Genomic DNA, 8,258 nt, shown 5'->3' on the forward strand with positions numbered 1-8,258 from the left:
TGTGTCAGGGGCATTATGGTTTGTGGCATAATGTGTCAGGGGCATTATGGTTTGTGGCATATTGTATCACAGGCATTACGATATGTGGCATACTGTATCATGGGCATTGCAGTGTGTGTTATAATGTGTCAGGGACATTGCGTTTGTGGTATGTGTCATGGGCATTGTGGTGTGTGGCATAATATGTCAGGGGCATTGTGATGTGTGGCATAATGTGTCACAGCCATTGTGATGTGTGGCATAATGTGTCAGAAGCATACTGGTGTGTGGCATAATGTGTCAGGAGCATTGTGGTGTGTGGCATAATGTGTCACAGGCATTACGATGTGTGACAATGTCAGGGGCATTGTGGTATGTGGCATATTGTTTAATGGGCATTACGGTGTGTGGCATAATGTGTAAGGGGCATTACGGTGTGTGGTATAATGTGTACTGGGCATTGCGATGTGTGTCATAATGTGTAAGGGGCATTATTATAAGGAGGAAAAATGACAAATAATGTAAATGGCATGAACCAGGATTTTTTTTCCCTCTGGTGACCAATGTCTGGGTGTGCAGGTTGCAAAACTGGGGTATAAGGTAGTCTTTTCCTTCAGTGCCCTACCCCTTGCAGTGAGGCCACTCCCATTGCAGTGAGGCCATGCCCCCTTTTGGGGCGCACGCAAATCCTTAACTTTTTAAATGGAAATGGGGAAGGGGGTGTCAAAAACTTTTTTGGCTTGTGGGAGCAAAATTTCTAGTTATGCCACTGGCTTTACATAATATATAAGAACCAGTGACAATATGCAGAGCCCATTGATATGACCAGTGTGCAATACAGACCCATTCTCTGCTGGCTTGTGCACAAATTGGAACCCATTCCCTGGTGGATAGAATGCAATGCAGACCCCCTACTGTGATGGCTAGTATACAGAGTTGGCCATAGGCATAGGTAAACTAGGCAATTGCCTAGGGCATTTGATATGCCTAGTGCCATCATCAGCTTCTGCTGATTAAAATGATATGCGGCATGCCTATATTTTGTGTGTAGCATTTCATATGCAGATACAGCCACAGTCTCACACAGTATATTGGCATGCTGCATATCAGTTTAATCAGCAGAAGCTGCTTGTGCATCCTAGCCACAGAGCAATGCAAATAAGATGCATTTTCATTAAAAAAAAAAGGTGCCCGACGTTAGCATTGATGCAAGATTTGTGAGGATACATCTGTATCCAAGCAGAGGCAGAGGTCACAGTGTTAGTGGAAGTGTGAGTGCTGTGTGCATGTGAGTGGGTCGGTTGTGCAGTAGTGTTCAGAATATGTATAAGGAGCATTATGTGTTTCATGTAAAAATGCATTAATAATGTGCAACATATGTGTAAAGGGACACTATGTGTGTCATTATGTGTATAAGGGCATTAATAATGTGCGGCATATGTGTAACAGGGTACTACTGTATGTGTGTCATTATGTGTATAGGGGCACTAATAATGTGCTGCAAATGTGTAGGGGGCACTATGTGTGTCATTATGTGTATAAGGGCATTAATAATGTGCGGCATATGTGTAAGGGACATTATGTGTAAAAGGGCATTAATAAAGGTTGTCATAATGTGTAAGGTGCATTATGTTTATAAGGACATTAATGTGTCTCATATGTGTAAGGGGCATTACTGTGTGGAATTGTGTATAAATGCATTACTAATGTGTGGCATTATTTGTATAAGGTGCTCTACTATGTGGCGTTGCATATAGAAAGGGCACTACTGTGTCGTCTAATGTGAATAAAGTGCAATAAGGTGTGGTGTAATGTGAATAAGGAGCAATTCAGTGTGATGTAATGTGAATAAGGGGCTCTACTGTGAGGAGTAACGTTTATAAGGTAAAGTGATAAAACTGTGGGATGTAATATGAATTATGGACACTATCGAAAGATAAAATGTGAATAAAGTTGCAGTACTGTGTGGCGTAATTGGAATTGGGGTTACTATTGTGTGGCCATGCCCCTTCCCAGCAAGAAGATGCCCCTTTTTGGGCTGTGCGTCAAATGTGCGAACTGTTCCTATTTAAAATATAGGGGGTACAAGGACTGCTATGGGTGAGGGGCGATGGTGCTGGGAAAGAGGTGCAAGGTCAGAGGCAGAACCAGCGGTGGTGCTAGGGGGCACCAGCCAAAATCTTGCCTAGGGCATCATATTGGTTAGGGCCAGCTCTGCGTGTTTGTATAGATGCAGGTGTGGGTAAGTTGGTATACGTCCAGGTATCAGCATGTGTATGTATTGATGCAGGTGTGGGTACGTTGGTGTACATCCAGGTGTCAGCATGTGTATGTATAAAAGCAGGTGTGGGAACGTCGGTGTACGTACTGGTGTCAGCGCGTGTATGAATAGATGCAGATGTGTGTACATTGATGTACATTCAGGTGTCAATGCGTGTATGTATAGATGCAGGTGTGGGTACGTCTGTGTACGTCCAGGTGTCAGCATGTGTATGTGTAGATGCAGGTGTGGGAACGTCAGTGTAGGTCCAGGTGTCAGCGCGTGTATGTATAGATGCAGGTTTGTGTACGTAGGTGTATGTCCAGATGTCAGGCATGTATATATAGATGCAGGTGTCAACGCGTGTATGTATAGATGCAGGTGTGGGCACGTCTGTATACGTCCAGGTGTCATATGTGTATGTATAGATGCAGGTGTGTGTACATCAGTGTATGTCCAGGTGTCAGCACGTGTATGTATAGATGCAGGTGTGGGTACGTCTGTGTACGTCCAGGTGTCAGCGCGTGTATGTATAGATGCAGGTGTGTGTACATCAGTGTATGTCCAGGTGTCAGCGCGTGTATGTATAGATGCAGGTGTGTGTACATCAGTGTATGTCCAGGTGTCAGCATGTGTATGTATAGATGCAGGTGTGTGTACATCAGTGTATGTCCAGGTGTCAGCGCGTGTATGTATAGATGCAGGTGTGTGTACATCAGTGTATGTCCAGGTGTCAACGCGTGTATGTATAGATGCAGGTGTGGGTACGTCTGTGTACGTCCAGGTGTCAGCGCGTGTATGTATAGATGCAGGTGTGTGTACATCAGTGTATGTCCAGGTGTCAGCGCGTGTATGTATAGATGCAGGTGTGTGTACATCAGTGTATGTCCAGGTGTCAGCGCGTGTATGTATAGATGCAGGTGTGTGTACATCAGTGTATGTCCAGGTGTCAGCACGTGTATGTATAGATGCAGGTGTGGGTACGTCTGTGTACGTCCAGGTGTCAGCGCGTGTATGTATAGATGCAGGTGTGTGTACATCAGTGTATGTCCAGGTGTCAGCGCGTGTATGTATAGATGCAGGTGTGGGTACGTCTGTGTACGTCCAGGTGTCAGCGCGTGTATGTATAGATGCAGGTGTGTGTACATCAGTGTATGTCCAGGTGTCAGCGCGTGTATGTATAGATGCAGGTGTGTGTACATCAGTGTATGTCCAGGTGTCAGCACGTGTATGTATAGATGCAGGTGTGGGTACGTCTGTGTACGTCCAGGTGTCAGCGCGTGTATGTATAGATGCAGGTGTGTGTACATCAGTGTATGTCCAGGTGTCAGCGCGTGTATGTATAGATGCAGGTGTGTGTACATCAGTGTATAATTTGAAAGGAGGGGGATCCAGCGCTCCTGTGTACGAGTATTTTGATTGTCCTTAGGCTGCAACCTGTTGCAGAAGTACCTCAAACTTCAGTATCAATATAGGAGAATGCTGGAGTACAGGTGCGCCAAATAGACAATAATTACAAATAAATGCTTGGTATAGTAATATTCGGACTAATAACCATGTAGTTATCAAATTGTATTTTATTCAATATAATGTTGTATCTGCATCAGCTGCATACACATAGGAGCTTCTGCAGTTCTAAAATAATAGTTGTGGTTAGAAGGTGGAGGGGGGGGGGGGCGGTGGGGGGGAAAGAAGGTTAAGTCTGTGTACCTAAGGTACAGTGACAAGTCTGTTAAAGTAAAAGAAAAACACTCAGATAGGTGGCGTCCCACCTCTGTAGTGTCTAATGTTCTGCTGTAATGCTCAGAGCCTCTCGTGGGTGTCCGTAATTATGTCCAATATTAGAATGTTCCAAAAAAGTGGGGGTACCCCCGGAGGGGCGCTTGCGGCAGGGGATTCTGAGTGTAGCTACTAGTTAGGTAGTGAGGGCTCCGGACATACCGTCCACCCCTGTGCTCTGATAAATCACGGTGTCAATCTTATGAGCGCACCGTGGTTATCTGTGCAGTTTGGGAGGCGGTCACCGTCTTGGAGAGGGAGGAAGACAACTGCTTCTAGCCCTAATGGGCTGTCTGCCGTGCCTTCTCCTCTCCTACAGAGTCCCTTACCTTGTCCTCATAGCTCCGTCTGTTCTCCTCTTGCCGGCGGCCTGCTCCGTTCTTCCTCGTAGAAGGTGTCTTCCTTTCGCTTCCGGGTCGCTCCGGTCACGTGACCGCGATGTTCTCTCGGTGCAGGGGCTGTTCTTTCTTCACCCGTCCTCGTTTTCTTTTCCTTAAGGCTCTGTTGGAGTTAATGGGGATGATAAAAGTATTCTGTGGTGATATGCTTCCAACGTGTATCGGCCCGTTGTCGCCTTCGTCAGGGAATCTTTTTCAGCCATGTTTGATGTGGGCTATTTTAACCCATCTTTGGGAAACGTCTCAGTCTCATTGGTTCTGTGTGCAAATAGGGGTGGGGGAGGGGGCGGATTAGGGGGGAAATGGTGCATTAAGAAAAATAGCACATTTGAAAAAGGTAAACGGAATAAAACGATATTATGAAAGTGCAGTTACATAGCTTGAAAAAAAAGGGGGGGGGGATAAACTAATAATAATAAGATGGGGAATAAATGTCAGACTAATAATGAGCATCCAATGAGAAGGATGATTATAGAATCGATATCCTACTACTGATAATAGATGGAGCTGATTCTATGTATACATTTGCATGTGTATGTACATTCTCGTAGATATATATATGCACATCTGCACGTACACACGTCGTATTGTAGTGAAGATTTTGAATGAACACATCCTTAGTGTTTAATGTGGGTATATTAATGGTGATGAGTTAATTGATTATTTCAAAATTAGTCCTCTACATTTGACTTCATGCTAATGACCTAACCCTTATTTTTATATGTCAAAAATAAGAATTTACTTACCGATAATTCTATTTCTCGTAGTCCGTAGTGGATGCTGGGGACTCCGTCAGGACCATGGGGATTAGCGGCTCCGCAGGAGACAGGGCACAAAAGTAAAAGCTTTAGGATCAGGTGGTGTGCACTGGCTCCTCCCCCTATGACCCTCCTCCAAGCCTCAGTTAGGACGAGCGTACACAATAAGGAAGGATTTTGAATCCCGGGTAAGACTCATACCAGCGACACCAATCACACTGTACAACCTGTGATCTGAACCCAGTTAACAGCATGATAACAGCGGAGCATCTGAAAAGATGGCTCACAACAATAATAACCCGATTTTTGTAACAATAACTATGTACAAGTATTGCAGACAATCCGCACTTGGGATGGGCGCCCAGCATCCACTACGGACTACGAGAAATAGAATTATCGGTAAGTAAATTCTTATTTTCTCTGACGTCTTAAGTGGATGCTGGGGACTCCGTCAGGACCATGGGAATTATACCAAAGCTCCCAAACGGGCGGGAGAGTGCGGATGACTCTGCAGCACCGAATGAGAGAACTCCAGGTCCTCCTCAGTCAGGGTGTGCCCCTGACCAAGTATCAGCTCGGCAAAGTTGTAAAGCCGAGACCCCTCGGGCAGCCGCCCAAGATGAGCCCACCTTCCTTGTGGAATGGGCATTTACATATTTTGGCTGTGGCAGGCCTGCCACAGAATGTGCAAGCTGAATTGTACTACACATCCAACTAGCAATCGTCTGCTTAGAAGCAAGAGCACCCAGTTTGTTGGGTGCATACAGGATAACAGCAAGTCAGTTTTCCTGACTCCAGCCGTCCTGGAAACTATATTTTCAGGGCCCTGACAACATCTAGCAACTTGGAGTCCTCCAAGTCCCTAGTAGCCGCAGGTACCACAATAAGCTGGTTCGGGTGAAACACTGACACCACCTTAGGGAGAAACTGGGGATGAGTCCGCAGCTCTGCCCTGTCCGAATGGACAATCAGATATGGGCTTTTTTGAGACAAACGCCGCCAATTCTGACACTCGCCTGGCCGAGGCCAGGGCCAACAGCATGGTCACTTTCCCTGTGAGATATTTCAAATCCACAGATTTGAGCGGTTTAAACCAATGTGATTTTAGGAATCCCAGAACTACGTTGAGATCCCACAGTGCCACTGGAGGCACAAAAGGGGGTTGTATATGCAGTACTCCCTTGACAAACTTCTGGACTTCAGGAACTGAAGCCAATTCTTTCTGGAAGAAAATCGACAGGGCCGAAATTTGAACCTTAATGGACCCCAATTTGAGGCCTGACAATGCTAAATTCCTTTGTCGTATAACCAACCCTTTATGAAGTCTAAGAACACTGTACGCTGTTTACTTAAGAAGTATCGTATGGGTACGCTAGTTGCGTAACGATCGCTCAGCCGTAGGCGAGACGCTCAAGCGTCACGTTCGCTCACGGCCCAGAGATCACGGGACAGAATGATTCGCTATGGCGTAGCGGTTCGCTCGAGACCACGAGGAGATCACCAGCGGCGCAGACGCTCACAACGCTATACTTTTATGTTTAAACCTTATACCAATGAAATACACAGAATAACTTAATGTGGATACAGGGTGTAAGTGCAACCTTGTGTAACCTGACTAACTACAAAGCTGCTTGAGCGTCACCGACGCTCAAGTGAACACTTAACACTATAGAAAATACACAGATACTGGTTTAGGGTCCAAAGCCTATTAACTGTATTATATCTAATATACTGGTAAAAAGGGGATAACAGTACAAATGATACACTACAATATAACAAAGACTTCCTAACCAAAATAGCTACACTAGAAATACAATACAATACAATTACTATTTATGGGAAAATGGAAGGGGAAGAGAAGAAGAGAGAGATAGAGAGAAATGGCTCATGATAACATTAAATAAGAGACAACATGGTTGCAGATAAAACTACACATGTGAGAGACAATCGCTGCGCAGTTAGTCAATGCTGAATACAGCATGGGATGGAAGCTAGACTCCATTTTGAGAAACCTCCACTTGATTCCAAAGACCACACCACATGGCTGAAAGGGGGAGGGGAAGACATCCAGCAGCAGCCATTTTAGATTTGCAGGTCCAAACACATGGCACTTTATTCCAAAATGTCCAAGCCTCAAAACAATGCATATGTTCTGATTTTACAATTCCAAACCATCTAAATCAGGGGTGGCCAACCAGCCAGAGGCAAAGAGCCAGAAAAGATCTGTAGTAAAGGGCAAGAGCCACTATCATGCACGCGCACAAAAATGGGGGCATGGTCTAGTTTTCACAAAGCCACACCCCATTTTTGTGCGCGCACCTTTCAGTATGACAGTTGTAGGAGAATGACCTTGTGTCATAACCCCGTTTTTAGTCATGTTGTACAGTGCCACATACATATCATGCCCCAGTACAGTGCCACATACATATAAAAATGCCAAAAAATGGGTGCCTCTGCAGTGCCAGATACATATACCCCCATCCACAGTGCCAGATACACATATGTCCACACAGTGCCAGATAAATATATACCCCCAGTGCCAGATACACATGCCCCCACAGTGCCAGCTATGCCCCCATTGCCAGATACACATGCCCCCACAGTGCCAGCTATACTCCCAGTGCAGATCCACATGCCCCCACAGTGCCAGCTATGCCCCCAGTGCAGATCCACATGCCCCCACAGTGCCAACTATGCCCCCAGTGCAGATCCACATGCCCCCACAGTGCCAGCTATGCCCCAAGTGCAGATCCACATGTCCCCACAGTGGCTTTCCCCCCCCCCCCCATGTGCTGCTCACTGTGCTGCTGCTGGGAGGGGAGGAGAGCACAGCGCGCGCCTCTCCTGTTCCTCTGTATCCAGCGGCGGTGTCTATCTTCAATTCAGTGCCGGCCCGTGAGCCAATCAGAGCTCGCGGTCCAGCAGCCAATCAGGAGCTTAGCTCTGATTGGCTCATGGCCCGGCACCGAATTGAACATAGACACCGCCGCAGGAGTCATAGGAACAGGAGAGGCGCGCACTGCGCTCTCCTCCCCTTTCCTCACACGCCGGAGAGACCTTAGATTAACACACAGCAACTTCTAA

This window comes from Pseudophryne corroboree, chromosome 4 (genome assembly GCF_028390025.1).
Source record: "Pseudophryne corroboree isolate aPseCor3 chromosome 4, aPseCor3.hap2, whole genome shotgun sequence".
NCBI lineage: Eukaryota > Metazoa > Chordata > Amphibia > Anura > Myobatrachidae > Pseudophryne > Pseudophryne corroboree.